Source organism: Pseudochaenichthys georgianus, unplaced genomic scaffold (assembly GCF_902827115.2).
Source record: "Pseudochaenichthys georgianus unplaced genomic scaffold, fPseGeo1.2 scaffold_223_arrow_ctg1, whole genome shotgun sequence".
NCBI lineage: Eukaryota > Metazoa > Chordata > Actinopteri > Perciformes > Channichthyidae > Pseudochaenichthys > Pseudochaenichthys georgianus.
The window spans coordinates 597,623-616,748 of NW_027262869.1; the positions used below are offsets into that span (position 1 = coordinate 597,623).

Below are 19,126 nucleotides of genomic sequence, written 5' to 3' on the forward strand. Positions count from 1 at the left end.
GCAAGGAGAGGAGGAAGTACTGAAACATACACAAAGCAACCACTTAGAAAGCAAAAGGACTGAAAGGGAATCAAAACAGACTACTTAGAACGATCACATGAATACAGAACAAGTGTTAAAAAGATGCAAAAAGACTGAAAGTAGATTTGGTGACGCAAACAAAGACACCCCCCCCCCCTCGCTTGGACCTTAAAACAGGAACCTAATCTTTAAATTCACACAATTCAAGTTGTATATCTCTACAACTCCATCTTAGTGCCAAAGTCTGTCCCCTCCCAGAGACGTTGATCGCTTCTCAGGAAAGAAGAGTAATGATGAGAAGGAAGCAGACGTTGTGTCAGAGTGGAACATGTCCATGTTGCTGAGCAACAGACAGGAAGCAGGGGGCGGGTCTCTGACTCTGGACCAGGGGTCACTGACCTCGTTTAGGGTGAGGGCTACTTTCAAAACATGAAACCAGTCGAGGCTACTTTCACTCCTCTTCTATTGTTTCTGCAGTGTATATATTCAGCACCTTTTAACATTATTATATGCTGACCTTTAACCTTTGTGGGTCCCCACCTCCTCTAGGGGGGTCCTCACCTCCTCTATGGGGGTCCTCACCTCCTCTAGGGGGGTCCTCACCTCCTCTAGGGGGGACATCACATCCTCTAAGGGGGTCCTCACCTCCTCTAGGGGGGTCCTCACCTCCTCTAGGGGGGTATGCACCTCCTCTATGGGGGTCCGCACCTCCTCTAGGGGGGTCTTCACCTCCTCTAGGGGGGTCCTCACCTCCTCTAGGGGGGTATGCACCTCCTCTAGGGGGGTCCTCACCTCCTCTATGGGGGTATGCACCTCCTCTAGGGGGGTCCTCACCTCCTCTATGGGGGACCTCACCTCCTCTAGGGGGGTCCTCACCTCCTCTATGGGGGTCCTCACCTCCTCTATGGGGGTATGCACCTCCTCTATGGGGGTCCTCACCTCCTCTAGGGGGGTCCTCACCTCCTCTAGGGGGGTCCTCACCTCCTCTATGGGGGTCCTCACCTCCTCTATGGGGGTATGCACCCACGGGAAGATGTTTTTTAAATGTTGAAGTTAAATGCATCAATCGGGTGCACTTTGAGCACAACATGAATGTCTGGAATCAGCTCTCAACACTCGGATGAAAGGGAGCTGTATACTTTTCAATAATCCAAACATCTTTAAAATATGACCCGCCCCCTGCTTCCTGTCTGCTGCTGAGCAACAGACAGGAAGCAGGGGGCGGGTCTCAGACTCTGGACCTTCAGCGTCAGATCATGATCAAACAGCTCTTCTCTGACCCGTTATCCATTATGATCTAAGAGCTGCTGGCTTTATTTTGATAGGTGATATAAAAGATGACTCAGCGAAGGAGTGCCTCCACTTTAAAGAGTCCTCTCCTGCTGATGGTCAGGTGTATATCAGCATGTAGTGTCTCTACTTTAAAGAGTCCTCTCCTGCTGATGTTCAGGTGTATATCAGTATGTAGCGTCTCTACTTTAAAGAGTCCTCTCCTGCTGTGGTTCAGGTGTATATCAGTATGTAGCGTCTCTACTTTAAAGAGTCCTCTCCTGCTGTGGTTCAGGTGTATATCAGTATGTAGCGTCTCTACTTTAAAGAGTCCTCTCCTGCTGATGTTCATGTGTATATCAGTATGTAGCGTCTCTACTTTAAAGAGTCCTCTCATGCTGATGTTCAGAACAAGCTAAGTAAAAGCTATTTACTTAAACGTATGCATGCCTGGAAGTCCCTTCTTTGTCCAAAGTGTGAGACACAATGACTTCTTCACCGGAAGACATGTTTGAGAAAGATTGAATTTAAAATCATTCACATTTTGAAAATATTCCCAAATAAAAGTCCTTGTTTTTCTAGCTACTGCCTCCCTCTTCTCGGTCGGAATAAAGAACTCCATTTCCCTCACACCTCCCTGAAAACAAAGCGAATAAATCAATTGGCTTCAGACTGTGTTCCCGCTTCCCCTCTCGTTTCCCACGGCGATGGATTCATGTCCAGCAGCGCCCTTTTTCATTTTCTCCCAAAACTCAACACACCGAGTCTGTGTTCTGCTCCACGCTGCTGGGGACTCGGGTGTTTGTAACACACCTCAGAATCCCAGCTGATGCCTGCACTTCACTAGATGCAGGGTTTGGGGAGTAATTGATTACATGTCGTCTGACACAAAGCCATCCAAGATAAACAACAACAAAAGAGACAAATCAACCAAAAAGAGGTTCAAAACAATATTAGAAACAAAATGGCTGCGTGTTTTTTTTTTCTACACACGGTCCGAATCTTCTTCTTTTACAAATTCTCAGAATCCGGATTTTTTTCTCAAAATTAGCTTTTTCATAAAACTGACTTTTTTTTCCAAGATTAGATTTTTTTTTTCAAATTCCTGACTTTTTACATAATTCTTACTTTTGTTGTGCTCATATGTTTCATCGTTGTGTTGGCATCTTTACATTTACTCAAAGTACAATTTGTATGTAAACTCGATTATTCTCTGTAAACTCCACTGCATTCTGGGAACAAATATTGTACTTTTTCTCCTTATTTAAAAACTTTTTAAGTGGACGAGTAATGCAGATATCACTGTGCACTCATTTGACAGTGAGGGGAATATATCCGGTCTTATTGTGAAAACTTCGAGACCGGAAAAACTGTTTTCACCCACGCTAACTTTACATGGAAGCTGCACACACGTTATCCTGGCGAGACCTCAGATCATCTTCGTGATATCTATCACACTGTAGATCCTACACATCCACTGGACGTGGATTCTAAGAGTACAATATACACTTCTCTCCAGAAATCGAATCAAAAAGCGTTTTAATGCCAAACTATTCCACAATGTAGGATTTTCCAGAGAGGGTTATTTGTGAATAAACGGGAGCATGTTGTTTCTCACACGACCACACTTTAAAACGTGGCTATGGGTCGTAATCTAAGGGGCTTAAACAATCGACCTCTTTGGTCGTGTTTTGTAGGAGGACCGGCTGGTCTGTTTCTAAGGCCATTTTAGTTTTGGTAGTCTGATCATTTCAACAAGAGAATAGAATCAAACTGAAAACATCGTAAATATGTTCCAGATACATGAAGCAGATAATGAACAGTGAAACTCGCTCATGGACTTTAAGGTGAAGACTTTAAGAAAAGGTTTTCCCACACTCTTTGTAGGAGCCATTTTATGGGTGTTGTTGGCGTCTCAGTTTACCTTATTTATATGAATAGTGCAACATCAGGGTCTATGCAGGAATCCTGAAGTCAGATTTAATACCTTTGAAGACCTTTAAGACCCTTTCCATACATTTTAAGACCTCATCGCAACTTCCAGTTCTAACCGGTTACATCGACGACACACTTTACCTCACATGTACTATATTGATTAGCTAAACAGAGTGCAGACAGACTAGCCTCCTCTCCACATGAACTTCACCCTCTCTGTGAAGGTCAGGGTTAATGCAGCATGCTGCTTTGCTGCTTCTGTGCTCTTTCATTCCAGTATAACCATCAGAAACCAGTAGAAACCAGTATTTGACCAATTAACAAAACAATTGACAAAACTTTGAACTATGAAATATATTCAACTTTGGTGAGCTTCAGCGGGGTAATGCCATATAGGAGCTCCCTCACAAATACCCAGGGGTTCAATTGGGCTGGGGCTGTCCGGGGCTAAGCCCGGCACAGAGGACGATGCTCTGACGTCATCACCCTCACACATTTGTCATATGATTACAAAAAACGATATATATGTTAAGACTTTTCTCGTTCTTAATATAGACTATATTTAGGGTAGATATGTGTTGACCTTACTCTAAAATAGCAGATCTCTGGGACCGGATATAGTTTGGCTTAGACCCCGGCCCCACGAGGACGCATACAGTAAAACGCAAAAAAGTCTTCCGTTCACACGCATTCGATTCATTAACGCGTCCTTCACACTAGACTGCTGGAAATGCTGTAGTACATATGCCAGGCCTGTAAGTGGCGCTGCTGCCGCCACAAAATACACCAAAAGCAGCGAAGAAGACCCCGGAGCATGGTTGCCCTTCTGTTTATTCTCCAAGGATTACCCAACACAAGGCCAATAGATGGGAAATGTTTATTGTAAACTTTGAAAAAAAAAAAAAACATGCTTAATTGCGGCTCCTACACTCTGAAACCCACTATGGTTTTTCTCCTGAGTGAACACGAAGATGTGATTTGAGAGCACCTGATTGAGTGAACGTTTTCCCACACTCTTCACACCAGTAAGGTTTTTCTCCAGTGTGAATACGGTGATGTGATTCTAGAGCACCTGATTGAGTGAACGTTTTCCCACACTCTTCACACCAGTACGGTTTTTCTCCAGTGTGAATACGTTGATGTGTTTTGAGAGCACCTGATGTAGTGAAAGTTTTCCCACACTCTTCACAGCTGTAAGGTTTTTCTCCAGTGTGAATACTGTGATGTGTTTTGAGATCACCTGATCTAGTGAAAGTTTTCCCACAATCTTCACACCAGTAAGGTTTTTCTCCAGTGTGAATACATTGATGTGTTTTGAGAGCACCTGATCTAGTGAAAGTTGTCCCACACTCTTCACAGCTGTAAGGTTTTTCTCCAGTGTGAATAAGTTGATGTGTTTTGAGATCACCTGATTGACTGAAAGTTGTCCCACACTCTTCACAGCTGTAAGGTTTTTCTCCTGTGTGAATACGTTGATGTGATTTGAGAGCACCTGATTGAGTGAATGTTTTCCCACACTCTTCACACCAGTAAGGTTTTTCTCCAGTGTGAATACGTTGATGTGATTTGAGATCACCTGATTGACTGAAAGTTGTCCCACACTCTTCACAGCTGTAAGGTTTTTCTCCTGTGTGAATACGTTGATGTGTTTTGAGATTACTTGATGTAGTGAAAGTTGTCCCACACTCTTCACAGCTGTAAGGTTTTTCTCCAGTATGAATACGTTGATGTCTTTTGAGATCACCTGATGTAGTGAAAGTTGTCCCACACTCTTCACAGCTGTAAGGTTTTTCTCCCGTGTGAATACGTTGATGTGTTTTGAGATCACCTGATTGAGTGAAAGTTGTCCCACACTCTTCACAGTTGTATGGTTTTTCTCCTGTGTGAATACGCAGGTGGCGCTTTAAATTTCCAGATGCTGTAAAGGATTTGTCACATTGCTGACAGCTGTGACGTCTCTCTCTTCCTTTAGGTTTCTAGAACAGAGAAAGAGAGAAAGTCAATCTAAAAAGCATAAATACACAAGGTAACATAATAAAAACTCACTTAATAAAATACTACTTATCAACTGTTTGTCTTTATTATATTTGATACAGTAATATTCTAACCAAAGTATGCCTGCCTGCCTGCCTGCCTGCCTGCCTGCCTGCCTGCCTGCCTGCCTGCCTGCCTGCCTGCCTGCCTGCCTGCCTGCCTGCCTGCCTGCCTGCCTGCCTGCCTGCCTGCCTGCCTGCCTGCCTGCCTGCCTGCCTGCCTGCCTGCCTGCCTGCCTGCCTGCCTGCCTGCCTGCCTGCCTGCCTGCCTGCCTGCCTGCCTGCCTGCCTGCCTGCCTGCCTGCCTGCCTGCCTGCCTGCCTGCCTGCCTGCCTGCCTGCCTGCCTGCCTGCCTGCCTGCCTGCCTGCCTGCCTGCCTGCCTGCCTGCCTGCCTGCCTGCCTGCCTGCCTGCCTGCCTGCCTGCCTGCCTGCCTGCCTGCCTGCCTGCCTGCCTGCCTGCCTGCCTGCCTGCCTGCCACACACACACACACACACACACACACACACACACCTGATTTAAACTGGGGTTATTCATCAGGATTTCGTAGGACTTGACTTGCTTGACTCTCACCCCAGTAACTTGAGACTTGCACATGTATGACTTACTCCCACCTCTAGTATACAGGAGACCGAGGGAGACGGCATCCTGTCACTGCGAGTCTCAGTGTGCTCCGTTCCTCTTGGGTTTTGTTTTTTTGTCTAAACTTTGTTGTGTCTGTATGAAACGTCATTTTGAGAGACCATGCTTTTGGTCCTGTGGATTACATTGGCCTTCTGCAGACCATGTCTGGCCATTCAACTTTCCAAGACACACCTGAGTGACAGCACGAACAGGTATGGCGAGGAGCCCCGATCTCTGCGCTGCTACAGCCGCGAGGCTATGCTCGGGCTACAATGCGATCGGCCTCCTACGAATACACCAAGCCATCTGTGCTCTTCGTTATTGGATGAAATCCCTCGGGAGCCGCTTAGAAACTCCAGGAAAAAGAGACGAGGAAGGAGGGGAGGCGTTCAGAATACGGCGCAGATTCAGCCGGCCACCACTTCCATCCATCATTCTCACAAACCTGCGCTCATTGAGCAACAACGTGGACACACTAAGGACACACACAAGGTCCTGTCATGCATTTCTCGAGGACTCTTGATTATGTTTCACGGAGAGTTGGCTCCAATCTACAATGCCTGAATCTCTCTCTGAAGTACCCGGACTCGCCCTTGTTCGAGCAGACAGGGATGCGAATTCGGGGAAAACCAGAGGAGGCGGTGTTTGTGTGTATATTAATGATCTGTGGTGCCGATCCTACTCAGTAAAATGTAAAACCTGCAATCCCAAAGTAGAAATTCTCGGCATGACGTCAAGACCCTTTTATCTGCCTCGAGAATTCGGGTGTATTTTACCGTTTGTTGTTTACGTGCCTCCCAGCGGCAGAGGACACTGTGTTCACGAGCTGCAACTCAGCCACCCCGATGCACCGGCAATAGTGCTCGGGACATGAAGCAATGTCGCCTGGAGACTGTTACCTGGGTTCCAGCAGTATGTTAGGGATCACAGCAGGAAAGACACTATCCTGGACAAATGCTTTGTTAATGATAAAGGAGCCTATGTGTCTAAATACAGACACCAATACTGACCTCTGATCATAATGTTGTGAATATGATACCAGTGGATAAGACCAAACTCAAGGGAACCAGAAAAGAAAGTAATACATCATATGTGACTAAGGACATAAAACAAAGACTATGGAGCACTTGAACAGACAGAGAGAGAACTGAAAGTCAAATTGAGGGAATCAAAACACAGAGAGCTTTTGGGGAATGCTTTTAAAGCCAAAGACCCCAAAAAAGTGTGGGACACCATGAGAACCGTGACAGGAATGACCGCCATGCAGCCCCTGTACATTGATGGAGGCTGTGAGAGCAACTTGACCAAACCCTGTCATCTGCCATCACAACCAATGTAGGGCCCCCAGGGCTGCAGGAGTTCAGCTGTGCTCTCAGCTTCTTTTAGCTTCTTTTGATGACTTTACTGAACTGCTGTCTATAGTGTGTTTTGACTTTGACCGTCTAGTCCAGGGGTGGGGAACCTCCGGCCCCCGGGCCGTATACGGCCCGCGAGACCATTTGGTGTGGCCCTCGAGGTAATTTATAAACACACGCAAAAAAGAAAAAAATTAAAGAAATCTAGACCGCAAAATAATTAAACAAGTGAGTGCCTGTTTTTCCTGGCCAAGGTCAGGGTCCTTGAACACAACACAAGCCTAACGTGTCATCACGTGGTATATGTCTGACAGGGTTGTAGTTCTGACGGGGAGCATCAGAACGCAGCTCTGCTCCGGCACATCCAAAAATTGCAGTACCGATAAGGAGCCGTACACATGCTGCAGTTTTTGCGTGGCTGTGTCTTTAGTTGAAAGCCCAGTGTCGATCTGTTCATCTGTCATACTGATCATACAGTCAATAACTTTATTGTTATTAGCATCTGGTTAGCTCGCTATGCTAACGAATATAAGAAGCTTTTTCTACAACCAGTGAGGTAAAGGCACATCTTTATATGATCATTATAATTATCAAAAAATAAGAGAATAAAATACTATATGACAGTAAAAAAAAGTTGTTATTAATAAACAAGAATAGCCTACAGTTTGAAAGGGGAGTGATTTGTAAAATATCCATAAAGAAAAAGAAAATCTGTTTACAGTTCTGTTTCATCTGGTGTTGAGAGATGTATGCATAGATCTACTAATGTTGCTCTCAAAGTGCACCAGATTGATGCTTTTAACTTCAACATTTAAAAAAAAATCTTCCCTGACCCCCCTAGAGGAGGTTAGGTCCCCCCGACTTAAATCATGTTCACATGGATAGGAGTCTAAATACATTTGCACACATCTTGTGTCCATATCTTTCTGTTTGGGTGGTCATGCCACAACCGTGCACGTGCATGCATGCGTGAGTCATGGCAAGATATCTGGATTAAGAGGTTGCTTTTTCTTTGCACAGCATGAAAGAAAGGTGAAATGAGTGGGCTGTGATTTTAGTATTTTTAAGCAGAGGTTAATAATTTGTACGGCCCTCGGAGGATGTTGAAAACATTGAAATGGCCCTTGAGAGGAAAAAGGTTCCCCACCCCTGGTCTAGTCATTGTTGGTGATTTTAACATCCATGTTGACAACCCCCAGGACAGAGGGGCTAAAGAACTGTTTTGTGTTCTTGATAACTATGGTGGGGACCCTCTCATGACATCCAACTATAGGCCCATCAGTATCTTACCCATAGTATCCAAGGTATTTGAGAAATTGATTGCCAAACAAATCATCAATCATCTCAACAACAGCTCCTTTCCACTGCATCCAATGCAATTTGGATTCAGGGCTAATCACTCAACAGAAACAGCGACATGCTTCTTCATGGAGAAAGATAAGGCATCAATGGACAGGGGTGGGGTTGCGGGGGCCGTGTTCCTTGACTTACGGAAAGCTTTTGACACCGTTATTCACAACATCTTATTGCAAAAAATACTCAACTTACATGTTTCTATAGAATTCACCAACCTCTTTAATTTGTATCTTTCATCCCGCTCCCAATGTGTTCAAATTGAGAACCATAAGTCTAGTGTTTGTCCACTGGAGTACCGCAGGGCTCTGTATGGGGCCCAATCCTGTATAAATGATCTGCCTTCTGTGTGTGGAGAATGTGATGTATTAATGTATGCTGATGACAGTTGTTTCAAGTACAAGTACTGAGGAGTACATATTGACACAAACCTCAATTTCAAAACCCATATCAAAAAGGTCTGCAATAAAGTAAAGTGCAATCTGTCAAATTACAGATACATTAGAAACTTGCTATCATCTGCAGCAGCTAAGCTATACCTTCACTCCATGGTCCTCTCCCACATCAGCTACTGTCTGATCAGCTGGTCTGATGCTCACTCTGCAGCTCTAAGGCCACTGGAATCACTGTATAAACAAGCACTGGCTAGAGCTTGTACTGGCATATGATTTGATTGGCTGACGCTTCTACCGAAAGCTTCAGAAGCTTCAAAAGTTGAACATTGCTCAACTTTTGCAGCCTGAAACGCCAGGAAAGCTCCGCTCTGCTTCCCACAATGCAGTTCGGCGAAAAAGTGACGTCACCCCATTCAAAGTGAATGGGCAGACGCGTTGGAAACCGTTTTTGAAGCTGACGAAGCTGTAGTGTGGACGGGCCGTCAGTCAGAACTGCACCCCTGTCAGACGAGACATATACCAAGTGATGACACGTTAGGCTCGTGTTGTGTTCAAGGACCCTGACCGTGGCTAGGAAAACCAGGCACTCGCTTCTTTAATTTTTTTGCGGTCTAGATTTCTCTAATTTTTTTCTTTTTTGCTTGTGTTTATAAATTACCTCGAGGGACGTACCAAATTGTCTCGCGGGCCATATACGGCCCGGGGGCCGGAGGTTCCCCACCCCTGGCTTACTGCATGGCTATTGAGACCACACGAAGGTTCGCAACAGGCTCACAAATGTGAGAGTGGAAAAACTGGTTGGCATTCGGCAAACCTAAGGCTCTTTGAGCCGGAGACAGAGCCATCCTCAACAAGGCTGGACAGTGACACTGCAGAGGAGGAGTGTGATGTTGATGAGGCCCAGGAAGAGCCCGTTGACTGAAAGGGTTTAGCCAAAATGCAGAGGATCGCTTGAAGGAAGATTTGCATGTTTAATGGGACTTTGTGGAGGGAGAAGGGCTCTTTTCATTTAACATTTTGAATGGGACTTTGTGGGGATCTTTGGATTGGGGTGCATTTTTGTTCATTTTTTAATGAGTGGGGTTGGGGGGATGAGTAACATTTAACTCAAAATTCCTGTTTTCGGTCTTCAATGAAACAAATAATTGTTCGATCAAATAATTAAAACTTGTTCCATTCTACTTTTTTTTAAAAATGTAAAAAAAAAATCTGTTGAAATGTCATGTTTTTCTGTTTAATTTTGCATCGAATATTTCCAAAATTCCCCAGCTTAACTTCCCATGGAAATGTCCACCCCTTTGCAACCCTAGCAGTAACTATAGCAGCGTTTCACAAAGGGTGGGGCGCAGAGATGTGATAGGTGGGTCGCCAACGGACGGGAGATTTTTTTTTTTAATTAAAAAAAATAAATGTTTTGGACCCCAGGCCGGAATCGAACCTGGGTCCTCGCGGGCGGTAGTGGATTATTACAGCCGGAGACTCGCAACGGCGGTGGACTTTCACAGCACCGCTGCACCGGACCTGCCGGAGCCGCCAGAGCCTCGCAACGGCGGGTGTTTGCGGCGGCGGATGCGGTACCGGCACAGCGGCGCTGTGAAAGTCCACGGCCCACCTATGCCAGAGCCAGCGGCCCAACGGGAAAAGTCCCGAATCTTCCGATGGCCAATCCGAGCCTGCTCACACACACACAATCATTTTATTGGGTTAAGTACATTGTCAGAATAAGTGAGAAATGGATGTAACTTCTGTTGGACAGCTATCATACATACTGAAGAAATATTGACTGTGAATGTATGCAATATGTATGGCATTCATAATTTATATCTAATTACATTAACTGTGAATGTCCTTCATTTTATTTCAAATCACAAAATATTTTATTAAAGATATTTGAGACGTTTATGACTCGCGCATTCAAATCGGGCAGCCGTCTAGACGTCAAATGTCCCATTAGAGTTGCCGTATGGAGTTGTCAAATATGGCGGACCTTCTCGCACATGCGCACTGCAGATAGGGCAGGGCTGCAGATCGGGTAGTGACAATGTGAACCACAAAACCAACATCAGCCGTTAGCTGTTAGCCCTCAGAGCTCACAGCTCCTCATATCTGTTCAGAAACTAGACAGAAGTTAAACAAGTACAAACCACAGACTGTCCGTGTCATGGCGAATACAGTCGCTGCTTTATTTATGTCTGTATAGGGCGTTCCGAGCTGAATAAGGGCGTCAAATGAAGGCAAGACGCCCGCCTGGCGGAAACGCTGGAATTAGGAATATCTTGTGATGAAGTGCACACTGACCTGAGCTCCAGGGGCCTCCTTCTTCTCCTCCATGCTGCTCATCAGCTGTCCTGATGAAGACCACAGAGCTGCTTCATTATTAATATAATACAAATATTTAGATATAATTCATCATAAACTGTCAGCAGTGAAGAGGAGGAATTCAAAGAGTTTATTCAATGATATGTTCTATTTCTGGAGGCTTCTATGTAGTGTTTTATCACACCACGTGCAGTGCCTTGTCTCATCTATGCTGCTGTGACGTAAACATGGTCCAAATGGATCCATTTGGTCCATGTGATGCTAAGCAGAAGAGAACATGATAGAAAGGTCAGATAGTTATTAACGTTACATGCACATTACTTTAACCATTACGATAACAACTTGGTTTTCTGTGTAAATTATTATTAATATAATACAAATATTTAGATATAATTCATCATAATCTGTGTAGCAACTTACATTCTAACTTACAGCTCACAGTTTGTTCACTTTTATTTCATTAAAATGACTTTATTCACATAGAAAGTGACATTAATGGATGTTTGAACCACGGTTATAACGCTATCCGTGTGTAACTATCACTAAGTTAACACACAAAGCAAACATTAGCTAGTGAGACTGTTTAATGTACTCCATGTATACAGTATTTTCTGTATATTGTGTATTCTTTAGATACTAGTGATATGTGTCCTGTGTGTATACTTGCTGCTAATGCTTCATTTTTATTATCTTATTGCATCTTTTAAATATGTTTAACTCGTGTAATGCCTGAAAACACTTCTGCTGGGACACAATCATTTCCCAGTTTAAGATCAATCATTATTTAAATAAAGTATATCTATTTATCTAATGAGCTAAACCGTCGCTTAGCTTAGCGTTAGCAGCTAACTGAAGAACCCCATTCATTTCAATGGGAAAAATGCTACGTCGCAGTGAATGACGATGCTAATAAGCTAGTTAGCATACATTTAAAACCATATCTATGGTAAAGAGCACCAACACAACAACTCACACCGTCTTAAAGACAACTGGTGTAATAAATAACTAACATAAAGTCAGCTGAGCATTACAAATCAACTGTTACTCCCCAGAGCCGAACTGGAAAGGTTTTTTGTGAGTTTCTTTCCTCCAAGATTATAGCTGTTGTGTTAAATAAGATAACTTCTGATTCGTGATTAACTGTAAGCTAAGAGGTGTAAATACACTTAATGAAACCTCTGCATGTGTTTAATACACTCACCTCTTCTTTCCTCCTTCTTCTTCTTCTCTCGTTTTCTTCTTCGTCTTCTGTGTTTATTGGCGGTTGGCAAACCAACCTGTAGGTGCATTACCGCCACCAACTGGACTGGAGTGTGGACAAGAGACTATGCAGAAAACAAGAAACAAAACAAACAAAACAAAGAACCAAAACTCTAGATAATTTTAAATGTATCAATTTCTCTTAGAAACATAATAATCTCACAATATATATTGCCTGATGTTTTCCCTAACAGCCCTGATAGCGACAAGTCATGGAATGTTGCTTTCTTCAGTGTCTGGAAAAGCACATTTCTCTGAGTACTATATTTCCTGCAAAGCAGTAAAACATGCTCAGCAGTTTCTGGCTGGCTGCAGTGTACACACTTTCCGGTTGGATGCTTTCCTATTATACTTAAAGTATGGTTGAGACCTGTATGACCTATTCTCATCCGAGAACTGACATTTTCCTCCCTTCTTTTAACCCTTGTGTGGTGTTCGGGTCAAATTGACCCGATTTCCATTTTCAATGAATGAAAAAATATATAAGGATTTCGTTCAACCTGAAACTCAATGGCCGCGGCTTATTTATTGTGAAGGACATGTGGAATTGTTTTTATTTTTTTCCACTTATGAAAAAATGCTCACCCGCATTTATGTCCTTCAGAAGAGGTTCGGGTCACACACACACACACACACACACACACACACACACACACACACACACACACACACACACACACACACACACACACACACACACACACACACACACACACACACACACACACACACACACACACACACACACACACACACACACACACACACACACACACACACACACACACACACACACACACACACACACACACACACTTGTATGCATAGAGAAGCTGTTTGATCCTGTTTTCCCTTGATCTTTACCCTTTGTAGTGTGTACACAAAACTATCCTAGAGCATTATAAACATTTTAGATCTTCCAGAAATGTATAAACATTTTACATTTTCTCGCACTGTCCCCCCTCGCACCTGCACGCCGGAGGAGGGACTAAACAGAGACATAACCTCAGTGTAGTAACAGTGTAGTGCAGAACTACAATTATCTACCAGCAAAATGGAAGATGAACTTGACTGAGAGTCAGCTTCTGGAAGACCCCCACAGTCAGCTTCTGGAAGACCCCCACAGCCAGCTTCTGGAAGACCCCCACAGCCAGCTTCTGGAAGACCCCCACAGCCAGCTTCTGGAAGACCTCCACAGCCAGCCGCAAGAAGATCCCCACAGCCAGCTTCTGGAAGACCCCCACAGTCAGCTTCTGGAAGACCCCCACAGTCAGCCGCAAGAAGACCTCCACAGTCAGCTTCTGGAAGACCCCCACAGTCAGCTTCTGGGAAGACCCCCACAGTCAGCCGCAAGAAGACCTCCACAGTCAGCTTCTGGAAGACCCCACAGTCAAGCTTCTGGAAGGACCCCCACAGTCAGGCTCTCCTAGGAAGACCTCCCCACAGTCCAGCTTCTGGAAGACCCCCACAGTCCAGCTTCTGGAAGACCCCCACAGTCCAGCTTCTGGAAGGACCTCCACAGTCCAGCTTTCTGGAAGACCCCCACAGTCCAGCTTCTGGAAGACCCCCACAGTCCAGCTTCTGGAAGACCCTCCACAGTCAGCTTCTGGAAGACCCCACAGTCAGCTTCTGGAAGACTGGAAGACCCCACAGTCAGCTTCTGGAAGACCCCCACAGTCCAGCTTCTGGAAGACCCCCACAGTCAGCTTCTGGAAGACCCCCACAGCCAGCTTCTGGAAGACCTCCACAGTCAGCTTCTGGAAGACCCCCACAGTCAGCTTCTGGAAGACCCCCACAGTCAGCTTCTGGAAGACCCCCACAGCCAGCTTCTGGAAGACCCCCACAGTCAGCTTCTGGAAGACCACCACAGCCAGCTTCTGGAAGACCCCCACAGTCAGCTTCTGGAAGACCCCCACAGCCAGCTGTGACGTCTGTGGACCCTCAAAGGACTCCAAGACACAGACTACATGCAGCAACTGCAACAAGTACATCTGTGCTCTACACAGGAAGAAGTTCTGGACATCATGTGTTTCCTAAACGGACCTGCCCATCGACTCCCATGATGTTCTGCAGCGTCACTTCATCAAGATAGTTTTCGGATATACTGTATTTTATGAATAGTGACTGTTAATTGTTTTTATTTGCTTTGTGTTTATATCTGTTCTATGTACTTTGTTTCATTCCCTCTATATTTCACAGCCACATACTCTTGGATGTGGTTCTTGTGTTCCAACTGCTGATAAATTGCTTTATTTCCGTCAGGGCTTTGATTAGTATATGACAGATTAAAAATAATAAACGTTAATGAAAAAATGTTTAATTTACATGTGTCCTAGAAAAGCATGAGCGAAACGTAAACTTACTTTTTATTACAGTGTATTTTTTTTTAACATAAATTACATTTTTATCACAAAAAACGATGGGATGTTAAATGTGATCTAGCAAAGAGTATTACAAAAACTAATCATATATTTCATTTATATTGTTGGGGAATTAATTAAAGACAATATATATAAGGAATTGTGCATGTTGAATTTAATTCTGTATTTTTTTAAAACCCTGTCAATTTGACCCGAACATTACCAAAGGGTGCGAAATGTGAACATAACACAAGGGTCAACCCCACCTTCCTTCCACCCCCCACATACCTGTGCATGTTATAAAGATGTCTTCCTGTATCACTCAGGTCCCAATGATCTTGCCATGTTGTTTGTGCATATTTCTGAATGAATGTTTGAACCTCCGCTTTGCTGAGTGGAACTTCTATGTCTATGTTCATACTTCTGAATGTTTGTTTGGCCAGAATATCCACCTGTTCATTACCCTCCACACCAACATGAGCAGGAACCAGAGGAAACGAGTTGCTATGCCTTTGATTTGCATTTTATATACAATTAGAAATATTTCATTTATTATGTCCGTTCTAGATGAAGATCTGCCTGATCGTATACTCGATAATGCTGAAAAGCTGTCAGATGCAATTCCACTGTTATGTATTTCTTTCTCCTCTATCCATTTCAATGACAGCTCCAATGCCAACAACTCTGTGGTGTATACTGACACATGGTCTGTTACCCTTTTCTCTATCTGTGTATTACTCACTGGGATATACACTGCTGCCCCTGCACGCCCTGCCTCTGGATCTTTGGAGCCATCTGTAAATATGATTGTTGAGTCTGAGTGATATCTTGCAAAGTGATTCTGGACTATGCGCCATACTGGTAGTTCTTTCTTTTCCTTTAACTCCTCTCGTATATTGAGGTCTGCACTTGGCAATGGGAACAACCAGGGTGGAATGGACCAGATTGGAGCTGTGGGGCAATACTGCATTTGATTCAAAGCTATACTTGCTGCTTTAACATCGCCAATCCTTTCAAGATACTTTCCGCAGGATGACTATCACTGTGCCCCCGAAGGTTTACCCAGAATGCAACATTAACTTCACTCTTCTTATCCTTAAAGGCATTTCTCCCATTTCCACCTGCATTGCTGATACTGGAGATGTTTTAAAAGCTCCACCACATATCCTCAGGGCCTGAGCTTGTAGGACATCCAGCTTTTTAAGGTTAGATTCTGCTGCTGCCATGAACGCTACACACCCATCATCGAATACAGGTCTCATGAGCGCCCAATATATATTCAGAGGTGATGACCTACTCGCTCCCCACTCCTGCCCCGCCAAACACGAAGTACATTGTTGACCTTTTTACATTTATTTTGAACTTTTCCTATATGACTGCTCCATGTTAGCTTTCCGTCAAACCAAACACCAAGAAGTCTTATTGTATTAACCTGTTCAAGAGGTTGCTCATACAATTGTAACGATATAGGAGCAATGTTATGCCGTTTGGTAAAACAAATGACCTGCGTCTTAGCTACTGGCAGTTTGAATCCCCATTTATTTGTCCATTTCTCCACTTCAACTATTGCAGCTTGTATTTTCTTTCCAACATGTGCTACATTGCGGCCTTTTGCCCACAAAGCCCCATCATCTGCAGACAAAGATTTCCCCACACTTGGATGAACTTGATTAAAGATGTCATGCATCATTATATTGAACAGCAACGGACTACACACACTACCTGATCTCACCAGAATGCGTGACTCCACCACGACTCCTTAACACCGCATTGCGTGGTGGACTCACGAACTTTGTTACATTTACGTGTCTGCACCACGCAAACAACCCCAATGTAAAGTGAATGAGGCTCTTTTGTCGTGGTGCACACACGCATTTCTACAACGTCCTGCAGTGAGCTTTTATTCTATAAAACGTTTTTAAAATCTACTTTATAGCTTGTAGTAACTCGCGGGAGGCTTCTTTTATTTTATTTGTATTCATAATAATTTGTATTTTTCGTCAGAATGTATTATGGTGCATTAGTTACGAATTTTTGTTCTCAAAAAACAGTGCATTGTGGGTAATGCAACTGTGATTTTTATTACATTAGTTTGTTTTTAAGGAAGGCCAGAGCTTCAGCTGTGTCCAATAGATTGTTCCCTTTAGTTAACGTTTTTTAAAATAACATTATATTCCGATTTGATCCTGTCCCCTTTATTGTATTACGGAGAGCAATGTGAGCGTCCATTCCCATTGGATAACGGAGGATTTTACACCCGGAAGTAAGTATTCTCTGTCGATTGATTTTACAGTGCTATCTGCACTACTCATCGACTCAAACACACCAGATTATGCTTGTTGATTACACAACATTGATTGGTTTGAATTGTGTGCAATGCTTTTGTATTTTCCCCCTTCGATTCGGAGAAACAAATATGTGTTCAGTTTAGGATGGCCGAAGACACTACACTACCCAGAATCCTCAGCTATTGTTCCGCGTTGCCTCAAGCTCTGTGATTGGTTGACCTCCAACTGCATTCCATATGAAAAAAACGTTTCATGTGCCTAATTCCGCTCTGCAGGCGTTGTTAGTTGTTCTCCTGTGAACCTGGAGGATGCGTTTGCAAAACTCATTGTGAGCATTTTCTATTGGATGGTTTTCCCATTTGTCAAATGTTTGGTTTGTGTGTGGGCCCCACACTTCGCTTCCATCGAGTAGGACGGGTTGTATTACTGATTGAAGTCATTTAAGCCAAATTAAAATGTGGATTCGTCTTTTTATTGCATAAAACGCCCTGCGTGCTTTCTCTCTCAGTTCCTTCACAGCTTGATTAAAGCTTCCAGTGGAACTTATTTTCAGGCCTAAATAATTATATTCTGAACAATTTTCTATTGTCTGTGTCCCAATTGTAAAGTCAGTGTTGTTTGCCTGACATCTGGGTCTTTGTTGAAATATCATTGTTTTTGTCCTTCCAGTATATTTAAACTCTGTTGAAGTCCTTCTTCTGTGGGGCTTAACAGGATGAGACCATCTGCACACAGCAGGAACCTGATCTCTGTGTTGTGGAGAGTGAGCCCAGGTGCTGTGGACTGCTCTAAGATGGTGGCCAGTTCGTTAATGTAGATGTTGAACAGGGCCGGTGATAAACAGCATCCTTGTCTTACTCCCCGTTCTTGAGAAATGAAGGTGGTTCTCTTGTGTCCGTTCTTGATGCTGCACATGTTGTTTGTGTACATAGATTTGATTAGGTCAAATGTTTTCCCCCCTATACCGCTTTGAAGGAGTTTGTTGAATAGACCAACGTGCCAAATCGAGTCAAATGCTTTTTGGAAATCGATGAAACAGGCAAATATCTTGCTTTTATTTTAACATATTTGTCAGTTAGGTGTGTAGGGTGTGAATGTGGTCTGATGTGCGGTGATTTGGTAAGAACCCAATCTGGCTTTTGCTCAGGACATTGTGTTTCGTAAGGAAGTCTATAAGCCGGGAGTTCATAATACTACAGAAGACCTTCCCCAGGTTACTGTTCACACAAATGCCTCTGTAGTTATTAGGGTCAGATTTATCGCCGTTTTTAAAAATGGGTGTTATGAGACCACGATTCCAGCTGTCAGGGAAGTACCCTACCATCAGGATCAAGTTGAATAGTTTGAGTATAGTCAGTCTGATCTTTTTACTCGAGTGTTTTAGCATCTCGTTCAATATGCCGTCAAGCCAACTTGCTTTTTTTGGTTTTCGGTTAATCAACTTTTTGTCCAGTTCCTGTTCAGTCGTTAGAAAGTCCAAAGGGTTCTGGGAGTCCTTGATGACCAGTTCCTGTTCAGTCGTTAGAAAGTCCAAAGGGTTCTGGGAGTCCTTGATGACCAGTTCCTGTTCAGTCATTAGAAAGTCCAAAGGGTTCTGGGAGTCCTTGATGACCAGTTCCTGTTCAGTCGTTAGAAAGTCCAAAGGGTTCTGGGAGTCCTTGATGACCAGTTCCTGTTCAGTCGTTAGAAAGTCCAAAGGGTTCTGGGAGTCCTTGATGACCAGTTCCTGTTCAGTCGTTAGAAAGTCCAAAGGGTTCTGGGAGTCCTTGATGACCAGTTCCTGTTCAGTCGTTAGAAAGTCCAAAGGGTTCTGGGAGTCCTTGATGACCAGTTCCTGTTCAGTCGTTAGAAAGTCCAAAGGGTTCTGGGAGTCCTTGATGACCAGTTCCTGTTCAGTCGTTAGAAAGTCCAAAGG

General features: G+C 43.9%; 1 protein-coding gene and 1 pseudogene across 1 annotated transcript in view; one reads left to right on the top strand and one right to left on the bottom strand.

The window, feature by feature from the left end:
* The window catches only part of LOC117441961 (zinc finger protein 721-like), a 143,217-nt pseudogene extending 130,685 nt beyond the window's left edge, over positions 1 to 12,532 (bottom strand).
* Positions 1 to 19,126, top strand: part of LOC117441960 (uncharacterized) — a 605,495-nt gene that overhangs the window by 568,951 nt on the left and 17,418 nt on the right.